The 23,368-nt window shown below is 41.1% G+C and overlaps 1 long non-coding RNA gene across 3 annotated transcripts in view; it reads left to right on the top strand.

The window, feature by feature from the left end:
• The window catches only part of LOC131676695 (uncharacterized), a 133,755-nt gene extending 131,153 nt beyond the window's left edge, over positions 1–2,602 (top strand). For 2 of the 3 annotated variants that reach the window (XR_009303220.1, XR_009303221.1), the window contains exons 3-4: positions 1,393–1,787; positions 2,159–2,602. This is a non-coding gene — a long non-coding RNA (uncharacterized LOC131676695). The remainder of the gene's footprint in view (positions 1–1,392; positions 1,788–2,158) is intronic. The other variant, XR_009303222.1, reaches the window with a different exon arrangement.
• The last annotated feature ends 20,766 nt before the right edge of the window (positions 2,603–23,368 follow it).

The raw sequence follows: 23,368 nt of genomic DNA, 5'->3' as shown, positions 1-23,368 counted from the left end.
CGATTTTACGAAACCAGTGCACAAGTAAACTGACAAGCTAGTCTCATGTGGTGAATGCATGTAACCTGGAAACCCCAGACACGACAGGACGAGACGGACAGACTGGACTCGACGGGGCCTAGTTCAGAGTTTTTGGGCATTCTTCAATGCACGGTTAGTGACCTAAAAAAGAAACATTCGGCATGTTATTTTTCCTTTTATTACTGTACCTTGAGTTGGATTCATACTGATACTCACTAGCACAGTCAATTGCATATTCTCCCATATACACTCACATCCAAAACGCGCAAACGCCCCTAACTTTCGCGATAACACAAACCTGGTCAAAAACGCGAACTTACATTACAATTTCAATCATCCACACACACCTACGCTCGCAATTTCGCCAATATTAAAAACACCCCTTTACTTAAGTGAACTTTTCAGCACCTATAACCAACAACTATAACAACCGCGGTCTCAAGCATTAACCCACCATTCGCGCGATCATAGACCGGCTACGTTCGGAATTCTCTACTCTCGATCAGCCTAGACCCATGCCTTCATTTGGACCGATCGGGAATGATGCTCATATTCACCAGACAACACGTTCCTCTACCATACACTGAAAATGTCCGCGCGCGATCGCTCGAGAATACACGTGAATGTGCGAATGGCCACACGAATCTAAAGTCGGATTTATGCACGCAAAGTTGGAGACACGCTGGCATTCAAATGCTCGAGCCTTTAGCGATCACACTATTACACAGGTAGTAAACGCCCACACTAACCCAGACAGATATGCACTCCTGGACTCAAACGCTAAAAACCACACCTTCCACGCATACACCACCCAGGACTGAACATTAGATTCATACATACAAAGCAACAAGTAATAATTACAGGTATTCGTCTGGCAACCGGGGGAAGTACATCTCAAACGCATAACTTATCATTTCAATGATGGCCTTGGATCTGCGTTGCCTGTGTTCAAGGCACCATAGCTTTGTCCGTCAGGTCAAGGATGTATGAAACCCGCTAGCCACCACCCTCGGCCCTAGCTGCCCATAAAGGGATAAAAAAAAATGTTATTTGGTTGATTTTTTGTCATATTGTTCTTTTGTTAGTTTAGTTTGCTATTTTTTAATCTTTTCTGGTATTGCAGCTTATATTGTTTTCTAACAAGCTAAACTAGTTTACCCAATTATAGTCATCGTTTTATAGCTTTCAGCAAAAAAATCCCGCCCCTTCCTAAATCCTTAACCAAGCCGGTGAAGCGACAACCAACTGATTCCGGTACTGCTCGGTGTGTGCGGAATCGAAATAAATTTCACAATGTACCGGATAATTCAATCGACATAAATTCTGCAAAAATTTCACCATCCATTTTTCTGCCATTTCTCTTCTTTTCAGTGTGTCGGGCTGCTGCCGAACGGTGTAATATAATTACCGACCAAACCACCACCACCGTCGCGGTCGGGGGACAGGAAAGGAAGAACTAGCTATTCTGCTGTGTGGTGGCTTGTGGCGTGCGATGAAAAGTGCATCCCCCGAAAAGAGACTAGAGCCTAGCGCGGGAGGAGGCCAATCCTGCTGAGTTTCCCATCAGTGAAGCCGTAGCAGGAGCCTTTCGGCAACGAAATACACGGTGCAGAATCAAATTCCAATCCAATCGATTCCTATTTGGATTTCTTCCGCTTCATCTCACGTGGCTGACTGGTTTGGGGATCGCGTGGCGAAAAAGAAAAGAGAGGTGAAATTTTTCGTTCTGCTGTCGAAGGAAATAAATATTGCCGAAGCGTAGGAAGGTAAGATAAATTTATTCGATTTGGTCGTGACCGAGACAGTTCCCCGGCTCCTGCAGAAAGGTAGATCATTGCATCCGTATAGAGGCACCCGAAGGCAGCGTGGAGACAAATTTGCTCCAGGAATGCGAGTGCTTCGTGGTTGTCAAGAAGATTGTCCTCTTTCTTTCCAGAACACTTTCTGTCGGTACCAGTATGAATTACGTTTCGCAGAAACCCATTTTCCGATGAAGGTAAAGGAATGCCAATCTAAGGCAAAGATCCCCCGCAGTTAGTCTAGAGTTCGGTACGAAAATCACTGAACTGTTCTCGGTTACGGTACTCCGGTGGCACTGAGTGGCAAGGACACTGAATAAGTAATAATCTCGTTCCAGGTTCCACACTCGACAACAGAGACTGCGGACAGGTATCACCAACTCGCAGAGTAGCATAATTTCACCTTTGACTAAGAGAAGAATAGGAGAAAAAAAACTACGGCGCGCACGATACAACCAAGGTTTACAAGTGAATCAAAGTGAGGGTTGTGAACGTGCAAACGGTTAGCAAAAAGAGAAGAATAGTTGTACAACAAGAATACCTCCCATTGTTTAAGCTTTCCAGTCAGAGTCAGCGTGGTGGTATTGTGGGAAGTTAGTCAGTGAAAGGTTGAAACAAATCGAAAAAAGGAACCCAGCTCAGCATCGCGCAGCTTCCAGCAGACTCCAGGTCGAGCAGCTAGTCTGGCGATTCGGCGGTGAAGGAAACAAAAGGAAAAGTCATTCCGCTTGTTGATTAAATTTAAGGTGAGTTCTGTCTTGAGGGCCATTCGTACTAATTTGAGAGCATCATTACGACCATTTGGAGAGGGGGTGTTTTGCGGTATACGTTGTAGTTTTCCCAAGCAGATGGAAGCACCGAAGCTCGGTTTCTGGGGGAAAGGAGCAACGGAACATTGAATTGAATTTAAAACAGTCGCCGACGGAAATCAGAAATGGTGAGGTAAATAATAGTGGTGCTTTGGTGCAGTGGCTAATTTGATGGTAAATTGTAAGAGGAAATGCATCCGATGATGGTACTCTTCTAGCTGAAGAATTATCTGGTGATAAAACTATTAGTTTTTTTATTGATCTAAAGAACTGGCTCTTTATCAATATCCAATGCAGTTGCTTGATATTCATCACAAAAATTTAAGAATACCTCAGGGAAGCCATATGGAATAACTGTATTGTGCCTTTACATCAACGACACAAAAGCTTCATCTATTGACTGGAAACAGTTTTAGGATGATAATCTAACACCAACAACTCTCTTAACAAATTAGTAGATAAGTATGTTTATATCATGCCCTATGTAACCCTAGAACGCACTGTGCTATAACTCTCCCTAAGGAGGAAAGATTGAGTGACGCTTTTTCAACTATGGAGGAGAAAATTGAGTAAAACCATTTGTCCCGTGGACCCATAATTAAATTTGTTATGGAATTTGCGTTTCGCCAGGACTAGGCAGGCATCGGAGGATTAAATGACTCAATGATCCTACTAATACTCATAATGAATGAAGCGGATTGACGCTAGCTTCAAACATGGAGATAAGATCTGTGTTCCTCTGCAAACACCCAGTTAAGCGTAATATATCGCAAGACAAAGAGCTGGTCTAAGAAATATAGCACTGCACATCCTGCATTGGTTTCCTAAGCCGAATCAAGTTTTGATATCACTGGTTTTTATCAACTTAATCAGACCTCTTTTTCTTGCGGGACAACAAAGTCGAAACGTAAATTCCGTAACTAATTTTTTAAAAAAATCAAAGGTAAAAAGATAGATTCAAAAAACGCTTTATCAATCTGATGGCAGTAACGGATTATTGTTTCTGCGTTTAATACTAATTGAACTTAACTCAAGTTCCACGCATCGTGTGACCAAATTTTGATCGGAACACTTTTGAAAGTGGGTTGGCCATGTAGCCTGAATTCCGTGTTCGTGTACGTGTGAATTCTGTAAAAACAGACCAGCGAAAATAATATTCGGTCGAGCCCGAAAGTGACCAGCGACTTTGGAACAGTTTCCGTATTTTCTGGCTGTGTGAAATTATGGAAGATGCGCGTTTGTGAACAATAAAACTAGAAGGTGATGCCTTCGTAACAATCAACTTGGAAACATGCAAACCATTTTTGTTATGGTTGGGAACACTCGCATTTTTCGACCAGGGTTATTATTAAGCCATTCTTTTAAAAGATTCCGGATAGTGTAGTTTGTTTAACCCTCCGGAAGTCGCGTTTATGGCCCACTGAACGAGCAGTCGTTGGTGCCCTAAGACGATTTCTTTCGATTTTCAGAGCAGCGTGCACTCAGTGCACTAGCGCGACTACCGGAAGGTTAAAAGAATTGACACATAGCTGTTTGATTCTCTTAGGCACACAGCGTGGTCTGAGCATAAAGAGTGCCATGAGCCAGTATCACGAAAGATGGCGGGGTTATACTGCATTTGTAGCTTAAAACTAGCTTTGCTTTCATTTTTTTTTTCTTTTTTAACGACATTCAATTAGCTAGAGATTATATAGTAGGAAAAGTTATGAAAATTCAGGGCTATAGTAGTTGAGAGATTGCAATAATGCGAAATATACAGATCGGAAAACTAGCAATGGCAGGGTCATTAACGGACCATTAATAAATTACGTAACGCAAAAATTGCCCAAAATTCACATCCCTTCACCTACTGTTATAAGGTGTCACAAATTTCTCTATACCCCTCTCCCCCCCCCCTTAAACGTAACAAATCCTTCTTTTTTTTCTTCAGTAAATACATGTTACGCAACGCTCTAGCTTACTCCTCCTCCCCCTATGTCACAACATGTCACGAATTGTCGTGCTCCCTCCCCCTAAAAGCATTGCGTAATTTATGAATGGCCTTCGGCTGGCAGTAGACAAGCTTAGTTAGAGTTACTACGAATCGATGAAGTCTGTCAGCATGTCTCACGGCAAAGACAGACTTGAGACCGACAAAAAAGAGGTCACATAAGATCGCCACTAGAAGCATGTAACGGATTCTACTACTTTCAAATGCGGCATAAATATTCTTCTATTCCGAATGGATTCGCCGCTGCATCTTAAAGTACTGGATAATTGAAAGGATAGTGCTACAATCCTGCTGATACTGAAAATATTTTCCTGGTGGGCCTCAAACATATGATGATTGGCTAATCTGTAACATTAAATAGATCTAGATTTGAATACCTGCGTAAAGTTTTTTTGCGGAAGAGAATTTCTGCAGTAACGAGCGTTCTTATTAAAAATCTGTGCTATATTTATTACATGATGGAACTGGATGCAGGTGACAGAACCTAGCGGATATTTTTTTCTCAATGAATAGTTCACTTCAAGCATAGAAGGACATGTTTGTACCCCTTTATCACTTCCGATTGAGCTCAAATTTTACGAAGCGACGAGGTGCTATACCTTTCGTAACCCCATTTACGAACCGAGATGTAAACATTCGTGAGCAGTGTCAGCCAGATGGATTGCGTTTCAATTAATTTCGGTCGTTTCGCACTGCTGATTAAAAAGTCCTGGTTTTACTGGGCTAGTCACGACACTCCGGTTACGCCACAGGCATTACCCACCTAGCACTGATTTCAATTAATTTTTTTTTTAAATTACTTTGAATATGCAACTTTATTCGATAATATTGTGTGATCAGAGGTTTTATAAAACATGTTTTTATGGCGAAGAAAGATTTGAAATCGGCAAACAAACAGCTCAGATAAGGCAAGTCAAAGTCGTTGACTTTATTTTATTCTTTTTACTCTAACTTGTGGTAACTGACTCTATCATCCTATATTTTTGGTGTGACCTGTTCACAAAATAATTTGAAATTACAAAACGGTAACAGCTCAGAAATGACCAGTCAAAATAAAGATCCCCCATTATTTGGACCACCTGATAGTCCGCGTAACTTTTTCTGACCTCTTGTTTTAAATCTATATCCTTTTAAAAATCATTTTAAATGATATTTTTTATAAAGATCCTTTTCTAGGGGTAGTTTGTACAGATCTTGATTCATATTCAACCTTGATCTGATTATAATAATATTCTTTACGCTGTAAGCTTTCCCTTCCTAAATCTATTATTTTTTAGGCAAAAAAGAAAATCGTCAAAAAACAACCACTACGCGGAACATAAAACAAAACGTACCCTCGCGCTATCTGTACGCTGGTACGTGTTTGACACTTTTCAATTCGATATACCCGCGTGGTGCGACAGCAGTGCAGTGCAATACCACAGTTGACCACTGGTAAAATGAGATATTTCATCGCACGCACACTCACCACACTCAAACGATCGGTACTGCGTGTCGTCATCGTATGTAACTCAGCGCTTCTCTGTGGCTGCCACCGCTTCCATAATCCATTCACGTTCGATCATGTCTGGCGTCACTTCGTCGCGTTCTGTTCGTTGATTAAGTTGCTGTTCGGTCGCGTTCTTTCACGGTTTTTAATTGAGGTAACGTGATTATGGATAATATTCTGATTCGTTAATATCATTAATAGCTAAAAAGTGTCGTTGTTTTCTCGGATATGCCGCAAGTCAGCTCGAGTGCGCGATTGGGTAGAACGAAAATTTATCTGTGAAGAGGAATTTCTGGAGGAAAATATGGCAGTTGTGTCTATTGTAATTTTGAAAAGTTCATGGTCAATGGGTATTTATGGTATTTATAGTGGCGAATGGCAAGGTCAAAGCAGAGTAAGTGCAGATGAAAGTGAGTTGTAATGAAAATGTTTCGCATGGTGAGCTAAAACAGTGTGAATGGAGTTGAAATGGTATGGCGGTGGGTTTTTTCAGCTGAGATCGATTGACCGGTGCTTTTGGAACGTACAACTGGACAATATTCTTCATAACTTTATGGTAAGTGAACTAAAGCTTATATGTTACAAAGTTACTGCTTAAATTAAAATTTTGCGCGAATGCTAAAACTTTGTCCGATTTTTTGGAACATTGAATGGATGCAAAAAATATTCGGCTGAAAAAATGGGGACATTTACAGAGGAAAACGAATAGGCGTTGACTGAATGCGGACGTACATTTTTTCGTGCGTCAATTTTTATGGAAAGTATATCTCCTCGAGTGGATTGAAGAACAGATAGGAAGATCGGTTTATTGAACGCAAAAACAAGTTGTCGGGATACTGATCTAACCGATTTTCATGTATATTGTGAACGGATATTGAATACTGCTGAAGGTCTCACGTTTTTCTGCTCTGGTTTTTGGCGAATGGCTGGGACGTGATTCTGGTGAAAAATTATGCAAACCAGTGTCACTTTCGAAGAACTTCTAATATTACCTAGAACATGAAAGGATCGTGCACCTAAGGGAAAGCGGTATGATTGGCCAATGAATACTGTTTGATGCAGTTGCCAAAGCACCCGGACGCATTCCGATGATGATCGCGAGTGATTAACTGGTGCTTGTCCGGAAAAGGCGGATGTGAGTTCGTTTCGATCTCGTTCTTATCAAGAAGAACTTGTCATTTTTAGGCGTTTGACGGATTCATGATTGGAGTATTTTTGTCTTCAACAACAATAATTCTAATATCATTTTCAACAACTTTACTGAAGACACAATGCTGCAAAATAATGTTTTTAAAGAGCTACCCCAAATTACTTAGAATTTTACCTACCAAAATTATTTATTCAAAAGATACGATGCATTATGTTATAGTAATTCTTTAAAATCAACCGTTTCAAAATCATTTGATCTAGACTGTTTTGAATGGCTTCCAGTTTTCTTGACTTTAAACCTGCATAACTTGAGAATGTCACATTGTTTACCAAATCTAATAACGCCATTCAATGCTGTTCTCAAACCATAAATTGCTTCATCGCTTCATTTTTTTGTTTTGTCTAATTTTCAATCCCTCTAGAAATGGGTATAAGTACACTCAAGTTTTTTTTTTGTCGAACAGGATAATGCAATGTTTCATTGCTTATAAACTGGAGAACCAATCAGATAAATTCAGTTTCATCTTGTCCGATAAAACTCTTTCGATAGTAGCACTGCTAACGGATATCATTGATTGCCGTTGGCAACTTTCTGACGGCCAAGCAGTGACCGAGTAGACAGTGTTGCCAAGCAACGCACTCAACCAGCGCAACGATGACTTTCGAAGGGCTAATGCATCGATTTAGCATGCACTTTTTACTGTCCTGTTTTTGGTCACCGGAACCATCCGGAGTGGGTCGTTAGTGACGATGGCAACTGTCCGCTTCAGAAAGGCAGAGAGAGAGAGAGACGGAGAGAAACTCAGGGAAAGGGGTAAATCGTTGTATCGAGTTCTTTCGTTCGAGTGGGGGATGCTTTCATGTTTGGACGACCATTACAATATGTGAGCTTATCCTCGTACAGACCACAGAGAAGTAGCATATAACCACTGGACCGACCGGAGGTGGTGGTGGTGGTAGTGGTGGCCTCGACGTATTAAGATGAAAGCATAAAGATAAAATTTTATTGAAACATTGCTATAAAGGAATTATTTGATGATTCCAGATATTTTACAGTAATAGTTTTTGTTCCTTTTGTGCCACGCCCGGCTTCGGTTTTCAGAGCGCCACATCAATTGACCCTGGTGAAGCGACCCATTCTCTTCCCATAAGTACTGACAGAGCGAGGCAAGTCAGAACCAGGATCTGAACTGAGCAAAAGAAAGAAAAATCATGCCACTAATAATAATAGTGGAAGGATAGTAGTGCTCCACTATCCTGACAATTCAGCTGGCTAGAGTTATATGATGCTAGGCAACTGACAGAATCGCGTAGCCGACATCCAGTGCTTCCGACACAGTTTGAGATCCGATCAAATTTGGTTCGGGCAATAGTTGTTTTGTTGGGCAATTTTGCCACTTCTAATCGGTCGGATTACTGGGATTGTGTGATTGGGAATTTGCTTGTGTGTGTGTGTGCGTTGCTGTATGAAGACCGTATGTCAGTTGATAACACGGTGTAAGGTCAGCTGGACGAAAGTTTTTCAGCCTTGAATCAGGTTTTCTTCGAATGTGAATGATACCATAACTGAACGTCCTTGTTTCGTGCAGGAGCTGTTCATTGCACCTCACTTTTCTTCTTCAGCCGTCCGCTCCAGATCATACAGCATCATGAGCAAGTAAAAAACATCTAAACTCATAAGAACACACTCTGTCCCTTGTAATTGATGCTTTATTAAGGTTATTTCTGTACTTAAAATGTCAGAAAGAGCAAGCCGTCCTCAAAATACAGAACAACAATATCCAAATTCTTCGATCAGTTGTCCTTTTCGACCCCATCGCCACCAAGACCGATGCTGTCTGTTCTGTGCGAAAGTGCGGAAGATAATCAGAAAAGTGGATGGGGAAGGGTACAGTATGGCCAAAGAAGTTTTCTTCCATCCACGCTCTTATGGTTCTCGTCTATCCTCGCAGCTCAAGATTAATCCCGCTGACAAGGCTCGGTCGGGTGAAACTTTTCGATGGTAGGATAGATTGCTTGTGGGAAAACGGTTCTCTTCCCCGTTCATGCTTCGTTCGCTCCCTTCCACCAATGGCCAATCAGAAGCTGCCAGCGTAGATATGAAGTAGCCATATATAAATGGATGGGTGTGTGATTGCATGCGATAGAGACAGAGAGGAAATAAACACGACATTAATTGGAATTAGAAGATTAGTTCGCTTCTTTATTGTATTTATGAGGAGCATATTTTCGCAAATGAAGCGTGCCTTCGTTTCGGCAGTTGGAGGCGAACGGCGACTGGGAGATATCTTCATCGGTTGAAATGAATATAAATTAGTTTCGTAGATCTAACGCTGAGCCCGCGTAATCCATTGTGCAATAGGAGAAAGTTTCAAGTACGCGGTTTTACTCACTAACTCGATTGAAGGCTTTGTGTGGTTTTGCAAAATCTGTAGTCTAATTATTTTCACAACCAGAACGATCTTCGCGACATGAATTATGTTCTTCACCATTTCGTGAATTCCTCAAGGCAGCCACTGGAGACCTTTGTCAGTTGTTCGTTCAGTTAGAAACCATCTTTTGAAATAGATTGGTATTCTTTCACTTAAAAAAAATAAATATTCTACAAGCTCTGAATCTGGCAGCACTGCCAACCAAACAAATCGTTTTCCAATGCTACCGCAATCATTTGTCAACCGTTCGACTGACTATCCGGAATTGGCTCTAACGACAACGCATCCCCATTCCAATGTAACCCAGCCACACAGAGGTAGGGAATGGGGAATGGGAAAAAATACCGAACGGGAATGATGAATCGCGAAACCAGGGCAGCTCTCGAGCAGAGAAGATTGATATCAATTCCGGAAAAAATAAACAGAAAATCAACTCGTTCGAGCCGGGGATTGTCCCGCCAAGATGAATTTCCTGTGTTTGTGTCAAAGTTACAGTTCAACCCATTAAAGTCCTGTGGTCCTACAACCTTCGAGCCTAGTTTGCTGTGGATATTTCCGAGCATCACCTGACGAAGATAGATATTCCTGTTCCAAGAGCGAGAGCCAGTTGGAATAAATTGGGAAGGCAACTGAAAATAAAATCCTGCGGACAAAGGGCGACCCGGTTCCCAATGGGTTAGTACTGCTCGGAACGGGCAGTAGAGTTGTAACGAGCAAAGCTTGCAAGACTTGGGAGATTCCCATTCATTATATCGAGCGCTAGTTTATGGAACGACCGTCAGCAGAAGTCAGCGGGACGACGACGACGACGTTCTGGGCTTTGGTTGGAAGAATAAATCTGAACAAATGACCACAGCACTTTCTCGCAGTGTATTTCGTAATCTCTCGCCCTGTGTGTGTCTGTGTATGTTTGTGACGGGTAAACCCGTGATGCTAAGCTAAGCGGCTTCTCTGGTCTGGCGGTACAGCTCCACTACATGAGCGAGTCAGTGGAAATGGAAATGGAAACCGTATCGTATGACGACCGCAACTAATTGGACAATGGCGACAGTCCCGACTGCAAGATAGTGCCGAAATAATTGTATGGTTTGTTCCGTACGAAAGGATTTAAGTTTTGGCATTGGTGGGCTCAGAGTAAATAACGTGTCCTTTTTCAGCTGGGGAAATAAATATAGCGCAAAAGCTGTAAACTTTTTCACAGAGTTTGTTACCCAAGTTGCATTAAATAGCATGGCGTTGAATTTCGAACCTGATAAATTAATCAATCGCTTTTATCTGTCTGTTAAAAGTTGAACGGATATTAACATCAATGTGATTAGTCGGAATGCCTCAGGGAAGCACTATAGGTCCCTATTTTTTAACAACTTTCGCTAATGATATAACTCAACTGCTTTCACGTCAGAATTGAGCTGCTGTTAGTCAGCCTATCTAGAAAAACACAAATCTTGGATTCAGTGGATTCTGGGGATCTCTGACTGTTGGACAATTGGGCTGTTGGATACATGGATGCTTGGGTTTATGCACTCTTATATTCATGGTATGGTAGGCTACTGGATTATTAAATTTTTGGGCTCTCAAATTTTTGAACTACCGAATACTAGAATTCTTTGATTATTTAATTGTTGGTCTATCTGACTTTTGGAATCTCGAGCTGTTGAATTAGTGAACTCCAGGGCTCTTGGATTCTTGGACACTTGATTCCAGGACTTCTGGATTATTGAACGCTTGTACTAGTGGGCTATTAGACTTATGAGTTCTACGGACTCATCGAACCTTGTCTTCTTAGATTCTAGAACTCTTCGATCATTGAACTCTTGCACTGTTGGGTTTCTGGAATCTTGGGTTCTTGGAATCTGAGATTTTCGGACTCTTCGATTCTTACCCTCTTGAAACCTTACACTAGTGGACTCTTGGATTTTTGCATTCTTCGATGTTTGGACTTTTGTACGCTTGAACTTTTGGATGCTAGGACTCTTGGATGCTTGAACTCATGGACGCTCACACGCTTGGGCTCTATGGGCCCTAGACTCTTGAACGCTTGAATTTTTGGACTTTTGGATCCTTAGCCTGTTAGATTCTCCCTCTCTCGAAACCTTGCATTCATGAGCTCTTGGGTTTTGGGATCCTTGGAGTTTTGCATTCCTGGATTCTTGAACGTTTGGAATCTTGGACGCTTGGACCTATGGACGCTTGGACCTATGGACGCTTGGACTCTTGGATATTTAGACTTTTGAATCCTTGAACTCTTATATTCTTGCTTTCTTGAAACCTTGCACTCGTGGACTCTTGAACTCTAGGATTCTTGGACTTCTGCATTCTTGGGCTCTTCTACATTTGGACTTTCGGACGCTTGGACTTATGAACGCTTGGACCATATGAGACTTGGACTCTTAGACAGCTAAGATGGGTTCTGAACGATTGGGTTTTTGAACTTTTGGATCCTTGGACTCTTGAGTTCTTGAACTTTTGGATCCTTGGACTCTTGAGTTCTTGAACTTTTGGATCCTTGGACTCTTGAGTTCTTGAACTTTTGGATCCTTGGACTCTTGAGTTCTTGAACCCATTACTCCTGGTTGTTTGGAGTTTTGGCACGTACAAATGAATGCTATGACATCCCTTTGGAAACGTGGCTCAGCGAAAGTACCTTTTCTATGCAAACTTTCGGGGCCAAACCAGCAGTGGAGTGTACTGGGCTGTTCAACGCCGTTTAAAGGCGCAATTAGTAGAGTTAGTAGGGTACAATACGTATATAGCATTATTTTTGCTATGTTATTGCAGAGGTTGCTCGTGTTGCGTGAATTAAATACATGGTAAAGAACATCGTTGACGATTGTCTTTTCGGCTGTTACCGTAGATCAGCTCTATTAGTTACGGCGTCATTTATGTTTTCACGCGTTTTTCTGCGAAAACGCATTGTCTTTTGTCCTCAGTACAGTACTTTTAATTAATGTGAAAAAATGTTGAGAAAATACGTAAACAGTAATGCACAACTTCCATTCCACATTCTGGCGACGACGAGGACACCGGAGAAGTCATTTGAAAATACAAAATCTGCAGTTTTTGTACTCTTCAAAAAAAGTTGATCCGCTGATTTTCTAGGCGCGTACATTTTTATTTAACCCAGAATATTGTGACCTATCGTGTCCCCAGATTTAAAAAAAAAAACGAAAAAAATATGTTCGCCTTGTTCGATTCCAATGAGTGCTTGTTTGTCAAAATCTGTGCAAAAACACCATCGCTTTATCGCATCGAAGAAAGTCTCTGTAAAATTTAAAGAAAAAAATGCTCAGGGAAAATATAATTTTTGATGCCAAACATCTTAGAAAGAATCACGAATGTTTATTACAGTCTCTAAAAGGACCGAAATATGCGGTATCAGCAAAACTCCATTTTCGGCAGCTGATATTCACACTCTACGTGAATGTTAAATTTCCTATCAAAATAGTAGTGTTATCAAATTTGTTATCTCCGGCTACTCGGACCGCCAGAGCACGGAACAGATGGAAAGCTTGCGTGTGTCCAACAACCGGCGGAGGCGTCGTCACGTTTCAGTTGACCCGGGTTAAGCTTCATTTGCCGGATTGATTCAAATCTACGAACTGCTAAATGGAAGTGACAGTTTGCTATGTGATTTGCGAAAAACGAAAAAAAAGCATGCTGAACAGAGCTTTTTTTGTCTGTCACATGCGATGTGAATTGGGATTAATTTGGCCGGGAAAAACTAATTGTGACGTTTTGCTAGAAGTCACGATGGTCTATCATTTGCGGGGATATTAATTTTAGTTTGGTTTCAACTCTCAAGAAACTTCAGCTATTACATACTCAGTTACATTTCTTAAAACACTATCAATAACAGTTACTTCTTTTATGCTCTACTGAATCCGACAGGGCGAATCCCCGTTCTTAATCATCACGACCGGCATTACTCGACAAATCCGGCGGTGACTGTTGAGTACACCGCAAACGGTTGAAGAAATTGTCACCCGAGATCTGCTTCCATCGTTCGGCGTGCATGGCACAAAAAAAAGAAAGATCGAAACGACAGACGACATGTGACAAGGCTCAAACTCCACACTTCGAAAAAGGGGAAACCCCGTAAGATGACAAATCGAAAAGTACACCCGAATTCACACAAACCCGAGTGAGTTTGTCGGAGTGGAAACGAGAACTACTAACCGGTTCTGCTATCGGCAGCCTCGGTGCCATCCAGCGGCAGGATCCACCGTCACGCGCTCTTTCGCGTGACTGTCGCAAAACTTGAAAACCCATTCGGTATGTTACACCTTCCCCCCAGTTCCAGTTTCAACACGTCACAACAAGCGCGCGAGAAAGGGAAAAACAATTCGCAATAAATATTTGTCAAAATTAAGCTGACTGTCATGAGGATTGTTGGCCAAAATATTGCTTCTGGAAGCGACGGAAAAATGGAAAACATTCCGATATCTTCGTTTGGGTGAGTCGCCGATATTGAGCAAAGTCGCACAGAAATGTGGTCTTCTGATCACTGGGGGAGTAACCGGTCGAGTGTGGAGTGGAAGTGAGCTGTCGAAAGACAAATGGTTGCCTCACTCGAAACGATTCCGCTGTCAAGCTTTGTCGAATCATGTGTCAATTAGAAGTGTTATAAATTTTTCCGAGGCTACACCGAAAAGGTGACTGTTTTTCTCGGGTACACGTACTTGCTTGGCCTACTTGATTGATGACGATGCGGACGGTGGTGGTCGAACGAATTTCTTTCGTTGTCGGTATTCATAGAGGCTGATATTTTTCCATACGTTATCCAAGTTGGCCGGTAAGATTGCTGGACTATTTTGATCGTTCCAGAATGTCAGGAAAATATCTGGGAAAGTTCAACTGTTACAGTTGTCCAAAATAATTAACTAAATGTATTACTAGCAAAACGGAGACTCAAAATATTTCCACTAATGAGACCTAGGACGGCAATGATAAAATTATCAATTTTAACTCAACGGTCATTGATACAGTTGTAAAATTCCCTACCTCATACCCTTTCCAAGCTACCGGACACGATATTAATCCCTTCTGAATTTATGATAGCATTTAAGCACAATCCCACATCATTCCGGACATTTATCCGTAAAGGAACCGTGCCGCTCTGCTGGAGTTCATTTGCTGCAAAGACCCAAACCGGCCATCCACTCTCGCGCGACCTTCCGATACGAAAAAAGAACCCCTCACCGTCGAAGCACATTAATCCGTTTAAAGCTGGTCACACAGGCAGGCCATGACCGAAAGAAGACATGTGTGACAAGTGGAGAGAAGCTCAATTTTTCTTCATTTTCACATTTTTTCCCTTCGAAGACCACCCCTTGCCTCACTCATCCGTGAAGCTAGGGCCATTAGAGCTTGGGACCGTTTCCGATTATTGCGGCCGGGGCCAACCAACTCCCAGGCGCTGGCAATGAAGGTGTTGAGTGTAGTTTTTTGTCCTATCATACTCCGACTCTAGGCTATGCGAGGAATTCCAATCGAAACACATTTTCTTCTGATCGACTTTCAGATGGTTAAACGCGTCGCACAGTACCTTTCCGAACCGGTCGAAAAGGCTAAAGAATACCCACCGGGTTACCGTCCGGATTGTCAAAGTGAAATTCAAGAAATTTTTCTCCAGGAAATGGTCTCTAGTTTCTCACGTGACATGTGTGAGTGTGTATGTCGATATGCGTCATACGTTTAGTGGTTGCATTATCGGAATTTTTCAGACATTCGCTGCTCATTCGACCGGAATCGGCGATTTTTTTCCAATGTTCAACACTGAACGGGGTGGAGTCTACCCTAGACTGAAATCTGCAAGAGTATGGACAGTCGAAGAGTTGTTACCGTAATTTTAAGCTTGACAGCTGCACGAAAACTTGACTCCATAATATCATAGATCATTGCAGAATGATACGAAGAATACCAGTTCTAAGTGGCTGCTTGGAGGTTGAACGCCTGTCGCAGTTTACAATAACATTAACAGGAAATTTTTGAAAGCTACGCATTGTATTAAAAATTCCTACACGCTCATTTGAAAAGACTCAACAATGAGTGACAAACATTTAATTAAAAGTTCATGTAGTCTAAAAAAAATTTCTACTCTCATAGGTTGAATGAATTGACATCTTAAAGCAACGTTAGCAATATCAGCTAGGAAAATGGCCATTCATATCTTAGTAAACATATTTGTAGGTTTTCATATTGCTTTCTATCAGAAAGATTGCGTTGCTTTAAGATGCTTGCAATACACCTTGATAGTGGTGAATCGAGGAGACCAGAAGGTTTCATTGGGCATTTTTTATGTTGCATGCTTTTGCCACTCTAATGACCCCAAAGCAAGGTTCATCCAATAGTTAGTGTTTGTAATATTTGTGTTTTTTTATGTGCTGTATGTTTTTAGTGAACTTTCATTCCATACTATAAAATAAACGCGAGCAATAACATAAAAATGCTCGAGCTTTTGACGATATTACAAAACGAGAGCATTTACGCATACCGACGCCCAGTGATGCTATTCTCGTTCGTTGGCGCGTAAAACGCCTTCCTCGTTCGCGCGAAATATCGAGAACACTCTTAGTAGTCCATGCTCTTCGTGCATCAACACTCGCGTTTGCTCTTCAACAAATTTATAACGCGGTCTCATGTGGTAGCATAAAAACGCCCTCTCTAACGCGATCATGAATTATACCGTGCTGCTCACTATCGAATGCGAAACTAGACTACAAATAATACACAGAAATGCGTCGGCGATCAGGTCAATATGTCAGAACTTACGAATTTATAATGCCGTCTCAAGCGCAACTATAGCAACTCCCGTTCTCACGCTATCATGAAACGGTTACGTCCGAAAGTCTCTTCCTCAGCGGGACATTGTCGGTAGCTCTAAGAATATGGGGGAACTTGCTTTCTTCTATTATCCTAACATTCAATTGTAAACATTGGGCTCATTGCCCGCGCGAACATTCAAGTTCCCACGCGAAGATTCAAATTTCCATACGGTTATGCAATAGAATTTATACACGTGAGTTTACATACACTTCAGCACCTGCGATCAAACACGTTAACGTATAAACACTCACACCGTCCGCGATCATCCACGCAGACTTACGGCCGCGATCTCGTCAAACATGAAAACGGTTTAGCTATTTTTTGAACGCGATCTTAAGCGCGAACATATAAACGCTCGTTCCATCGTGATCATAAAATCTCTACGTCCCACATTTAACATCACAATTAAGTTTTTACAAAGAAATTAATTTGGAATTTTTTATATTTTTTTCTAATTTCTGAAATTTTTTAAGAATGGTAAAATATTTTTTTTCATATTTTAATATTTGACGACTCCAAACTTTTTGAAACTTTCATGATTTTTTTTAAGATTCTGAAGTTGTAAAAATTTAAAAATGTTAATATTCATATTTTTAAATATTTCAATTGATTCTTTCGAGGTTTTTCAAAGCTTTTTTTAATTAAAGAATTTAAAACATGTGAAAAATAAAAACAATCTAAAATTTTTTAACGAATTTAATAATCTTAACAAATCCTAAAAATAATGACTTAAAATTTTGAAAATTTAAAAAAAAGGAATTTTTAAATATTTTAGAATTTGTTCAATCGTCAAAAATTTTAAAATTTCTAAATATGTTGAAATTCTAAAAATTTTGAATTTTTTAAAGTTTAATGTTTTTTTAGATTCTTAAAAATTTTAAAATTCAAATTTCAAAAACCTTAAAATTTATAAAATTGCACAAAAATTGTTAAAATTGCAAAATATTGTTCAATTTTTTTCCAAGTTGAAAAACATCAAAATTTTTAGAAATTTTGAGGATTTTATACAATTTGAATATGTTCATAGCGTTTTCATGACGTCTCGACGTCCCGTCACTCAATATTGCAATCAGATCCACGGCCCGCTGCAATTAGCGGTGATATTCTCCGTTTCGTCCGCGATTGTAGTGAGTGATTCTGTCAGGTAACTCTTCTGAGAACCAAGCTCCTACAGTTCCAGTTGGACCACACCGTTATCTTTTTTAATTTTTTGTTAGTATTTTTCATACAATGCTTATTATAACAAAATTTTCGAAATCACTGATTATTATGACTTATTTTTTTATACTTTAATGAATTTTTAAATTTTAGAAACCTTATTTTTCTTAAATTTTTTAAAAATTTGAAAATTATTGCGGCTTAATATTTGAAAATTTTTAATATACACTCAGGTTTTTTTTACGCGGGGGATACGAGCCGCGTAAATGAAAACCGCGTAAATGAAAACCGCGTAAATTTCAAAATCCGCGTAAATGAAAACCGCGTTAATTTCAAAATCCGCGTAAATGAAAACCGCGTAAATTTCAAAATCCGCGTAAATGAAAACCGCGTAAATTTCAAAATCCGCGTAAATGAAAACCGCGTAAATTTCAAAATCCGCGTAAATGAAGACCACTTAAATTTAAGAATCCGCGATAAAGGGAACCTCATTGATGGATACCGCGTAAATTCCAAAATCCGCGTAAATGAAAACCGCGTAAATTTCAAAATCCGCGTAAATGAAAACCGCGTAAATTTCAAAAACCGCGTAAATGAAAACCGCGTAAATTTCAAAATCCGCGTAAATGAAAACCGAGTAAATTTCAAAATCCGCGTAAATGAAGACCACTTAAATTTAAGAATCCGCGATAAAGGGGACCTCATTGATGTATACCGCGTAAATTCCAAAATCCGCGTAAATGAAAACCGCGTAAATTTCAAAAACCGCGTAAATGAAAACCGCGTAAATTTCAAAATCCGCGTAAATGAAAACCGCGTAAATTTCAAAATCCGCGTAAATTTCAAAATCCGCGTAAAAAAAACCGCGTAAAAAAATACCGCGCAAAAAAAAACCGCGTAAAAAAAACTTGAGTGTACTTGAAAATTTCTAAATTTGAAAAATAAAGTCAACATTTTACAAAATTTACCTTCGCCCATCTCCATTCTGTACTGCTTGTGGAATGGATTGAAACAGATTTTTTAAGTTATTTGTTGCTTGGCTTTTCGACGTTTCTACTGCGTTTTGAGCGCTTCTCTAAGGTTGGTAATGAAACATAATACTTTTTTTTTGTAAAAACTTTCACCAATTCGTAAACGAGATCCACCTTCTACCGCAATAACTGATGGCATTAATTTTGTTTAAAGAGTACCTTCCGATGATTTAAACCCATTTCAAAAGTTCCGACAGTAATCCAATCTAACCAGTCAACTACCCTTAGAAATACTTTGCAATTTTCCCAGCCCGAATCGGCAAGTAATGCACACTTCTACAACTGTTCAGTAACCGTCATGTTGTAGAGCACAGACACAGGCTGCAGGAAAGCTACATCATTGTAGGATGATTTCTTTCAGACTGCACCCATCGTCGGCGACGTCGTCGTCGTCGGTCTCAGAGGGTGGGGTGGGCCAACGCCAATGTATGAATCGGAATCCGTCGTAAAGTGGTTTGCAATTTCATCTACCTTTCGAGTTTGCTGTAGCCGATTGCCGACTCCCTTACCATCCACCGGTTGGCAAACACCACTATACGTGCTTTTGTCGGAACTTAATTCACATATGTCTGTTGGCTTGGCGGCGCTCTGCTAATGGCATTCACTCACAAAAGGATGAAATTAAATATAAAAGCTATGCTTCGAGAGCAAACTTCTCCTCCCCCCCCCCGCAATTTGCTGCAATGCCAATAGAAAGTTAGACACAAGCTGTCAGACGGGGTTGAAGTTGAAATGAACTGCAGTTCTATGTGGAAAACAGTTAGTTGAACTACGTTTTAGAATATGAAACATATTCCCTGCCTTCCAAAGAGGTTGGTTAACAAGCAACGGGTGACGAAATGTGTGCTTTGAGTAAACATTCCGGCCCCCGTGTTCCGTATCTGGCGAAGAGTTTTATAAAAATGGTTTAAGTAGTTTTAACTCGAACACAGCGGAAAGCTGCAGTTGAAATAGTTCAACATTCTTATCGCAATAATAATTCGATTCACAAGCAGTTCTAAAATATCCCTACCCGAATGGCACTACTCGGTAATCCGGTGGAACGATAAGAGAACCCTGTATACTGTGGCATTAAACGACACCCGGCGTCTCTGCAACAACTGCACAACAAAGTGTTTTACAGTCTCAGCAAGACCAACTCGCCTCCTGCTCCTCCCACAACATCAGTCGGGTCCCCTGCTCTCGATACAAGTACGTACGCCCATAACCAGAGCGGGCGAGTCCATCGAACGATCGTTTCATTGCCAATCCGTGCCGCATATAGTGTTACTGATGATGCCATTCTCTTCTTTCTTTCCAGGCGGGGGTTACAGGGTTCAAAGCGCACTCTCGGGAGCGTGAAGGTTCACTGTGTCGAGTTGGTTCCCTGTAGGGGGATAATGGCGAGTTGATATCGATTTATAGCACAATTTTGGGTTGGTTTTGAAGTTTGCTACTAACTGATACTATGAAAGGGATACTTAATCGAGTATGAGATCGTTAGGCGTGCAGTTCTGGCTATGGTTTCTATTCGTCAAGGGGATCCACTATGCATGCATCTTTTAGTTATGCACTTTCATCCACTTATTTTATTAGATCCCGGTATTCAAAGTCATTTACTGTCGTTTTACCCCATCCTACCCAAGCCGACTCCAAAACAGCAGTTCATGTTCCCCACCCAACCTGACGGCAGAACCGGGGTTGTAAGTCCATCCGGAGTCGTTCGAAACCGTGCAAGTGTTGTGCATCGATAACCTTCGGAATGACGACGGCTGCGGGTGGAGTTTCGAATCGAACGGCAGCGTTTGGTGGTTGCTGCTACTTCCCAACCTAAAACACTGCACTACTACAAAACAACACCACAAACTGCTTCCAGGCAGGCAGGCAGACGAATAAGACATAACCCTTTCGACCCTCCCTGGGATGATGACACTGTCGACGAGGACAACAACGACGACGATGTGGCACTTGATGGGAATTTCCGCTTGAGACACACACACACGCCGGTTTTCGATTCAAGTGTCGTTCCCGGCGTCCTCGTCGTCATCGGATCATGTCGAAAATAAAGTGTTTCTTTTTAGTCTGTTGATGTTGTTGTCCAGAGCGGAGGAGCAGCGACATGAAAGCAACACTAGGAGCTATTTAATGACAGGATCTGTTTACTAGGGCGGAAACCGGGTGCTGGAAAGTACTTTGATACTCATGTCAACAATGGAGGTTCAATTGTTCGGCTCTTGTCTACGATTCGAATGTTTGGTTAGGTTTGGGATACGAATGCATGCTGTAATTGGAAGTGCATTCGATTATAAATAATGAAGTGTTTTTTTGTCCAGGAAACAAAGTGATCAAAGGGGTCTGATATAGCACCAGTTTAGACAGTTGAGTTGCTGCGTTCGTCAGAATAATTGTGAAATACAATTGTACTGTTGGAGTGGCTTCGATTCTGATGATAACAGGTTATATTGTATGTAGGAGTGAATATAAATTTTAGATCTTTTACTCTCCACCGTCCTAATTATGTGTCTGTTTGAAGGTATCAGTCAGCTTGGTATGTCAGAGGGGAATGCAATGTCCTGATGATGGCTAAAATAGGGACGTTGCATGCCCCCTAACTAACCGAACGTGCTGATGCCTTGGAACAAACGCTCCGTCGAATTGGCAAAGCAATGTCTCATTGCATTATTTTTATTTTATTTTAAGATCTCACTATGATCTAAACATTATGCTCAACTAACCACGAAAATAATATTTTTTTATGAAAGCCCTTTTGAATATCGAAATTTGTAAAATGTTTTCGAATTATCTTCCCCTAACAAGTCCCAGTCGCACTCGATCATTCCGGAAACCGATACGGAACGGAATACTTTTTCAAGTGACTTTATTTTCTTGTTTACTTACGACTTCTCGTTGGGTTCGTTTCCCATTCTTTTAGTCACTAGCCAGCGGCGACGAAAGGAGTAGTGTGGTCGAAAGTTTAATTGCATTCAGTCTGGTCCACAGTCCTTCTTCGTTTTTCCACCACCACCGCCAACGACAGATGGGGACACCGTCGAATTGCATTATCGCAACAGAGAGTAGAGGAAAGACAAAAAAATCAGACGTAAGAGAAGGAAATGGGATTCTTTCAGGAAAAACAACCGGACTTTTGTGTGCGTGTGTGATTGAATTTGTCATCGATGCAGTGCTCTTTGTCGGGTACGGTAGACGATGGAAGACGACTCTTTCCTTTTCTTCCACAGATCCTGGTAGGATGAATTATGGGTCTGACAATTGGCGTTGGTCTGTCATTTCTGGCAAACAATGCCGTAAAGAGTTTCCTTTCGGTTTAATTTTAGTGGCTTCGAAAGAGGGAAATAATTTGTGGTTGAGCGTTCGATACTGTTAGTTTGTTGACCGTCTCTCGTTATTGCTTTAGTTGTTTAAGAGACTCCACTAAAACAGTTTATAAGAAAGGGTGTATAAATAATAGTGCGAACAAATGCATACACCCGCGATATCCTTGTTAAAGTCAAGTTCTCCTAACTCAAACAGTTGAAAACTATCACATAATTATCACGATCATATTCCCACTCAGTGACAGTGAAAATTGCCTTATACACGAAGCAGTATAAATTCATCTCATTTCCATAAAGAGTGAGTGACACCGCCGTAGCAAGAAACTGCATCATCCGACCGTATGGCGGATCGCGAAGCTCCTGCACGGTTTCAGCGGAAGAAGAAAGTTTTCTCCACCATCTTCACTGCGTTCCCCCCCCCACACACACAGCCACCGAGGCCGGGAATCATCGCCGCCGGAATCAGCATCGAGCAATGAAATGGAAAAGCATTTGTTTTGTGTGTAATTAACAGCGCTTTTAATGCTTCATTTATGGTAATGACTCTCGTAAGAATCTTCCCCGTTCGACGCCAGCCGACTGGAGAGTGCGAGAGTATAATAAACTGGTAGCGTCGGGGAGGGTATTTAATTTTGATTTCTTCACTGACTTGCTGCCCGTTGGTTGGAAAAGCAGCGCTCCCGCTACGTAAGAGTTGGAATGGCAAGGTGTAACGGTTGTACGTATTTGAATTTTAAAAAGCAACAGGAGTGCAATTGAGAACAGCTGGCTCAGGATACTTAAGTTTAATGGGCAGCGCCACGGGAGAATGGTTCTTACGGGCTGAGTGATGAATGACTCTCGATGGGGTGTTTAAGAGTAAGAGGCTGCAACCGAGTGTCGATTAAGTGCGGAAGTGGGTCCTATTACGACTGCCCCAGATAGGCGTAATAAATTTTATTCGCTGTTGATTTATTTTTGTTTTGAATTGATGAGCTAAACTAATTTGAAAATGGAGCCCAATAGAACCCTGAGGAAGAGGCTATTTCATTGATCGAAACGTTGAACATTTACAATATTCAATATTCGATAGCGAAATAAACTAACTCATCACCTTTCACAAACAGCATCCGATTTCTTTTGAAACGAGAAACAAATTTTCTTCGAGTGATAAAAACCCTGTCTGCTACAGGGACTAGCCAGCAGCGGCAAAGGATGTAATGGGGCGAGAAATTACTGCCGAGTCATGCATGTTATTGCAACTCGATTGATCGCCAGCTGTCGACTCAGTAAACAGCACGTCCTTCGGTCGGTCGGTTGGGTCGGACCGAATGTGACTATTGTCTGGGGAAGATGAATACTGAAACTTGAT

The sequence above is a fragment of the Topomyia yanbarensis genome, chromosome 1, assembly GCF_030247195.1.
Source record: "Topomyia yanbarensis strain Yona2022 chromosome 1, ASM3024719v1, whole genome shotgun sequence".
NCBI classification, from domain to species: Eukaryota; Metazoa; Arthropoda; class Insecta; order Diptera; family Culicidae; genus Topomyia; species Topomyia yanbarensis.
Note: the sequence above shows the minus strand (reverse complement) of the source record. Positions and strands in the feature narration are given on the sequence as shown.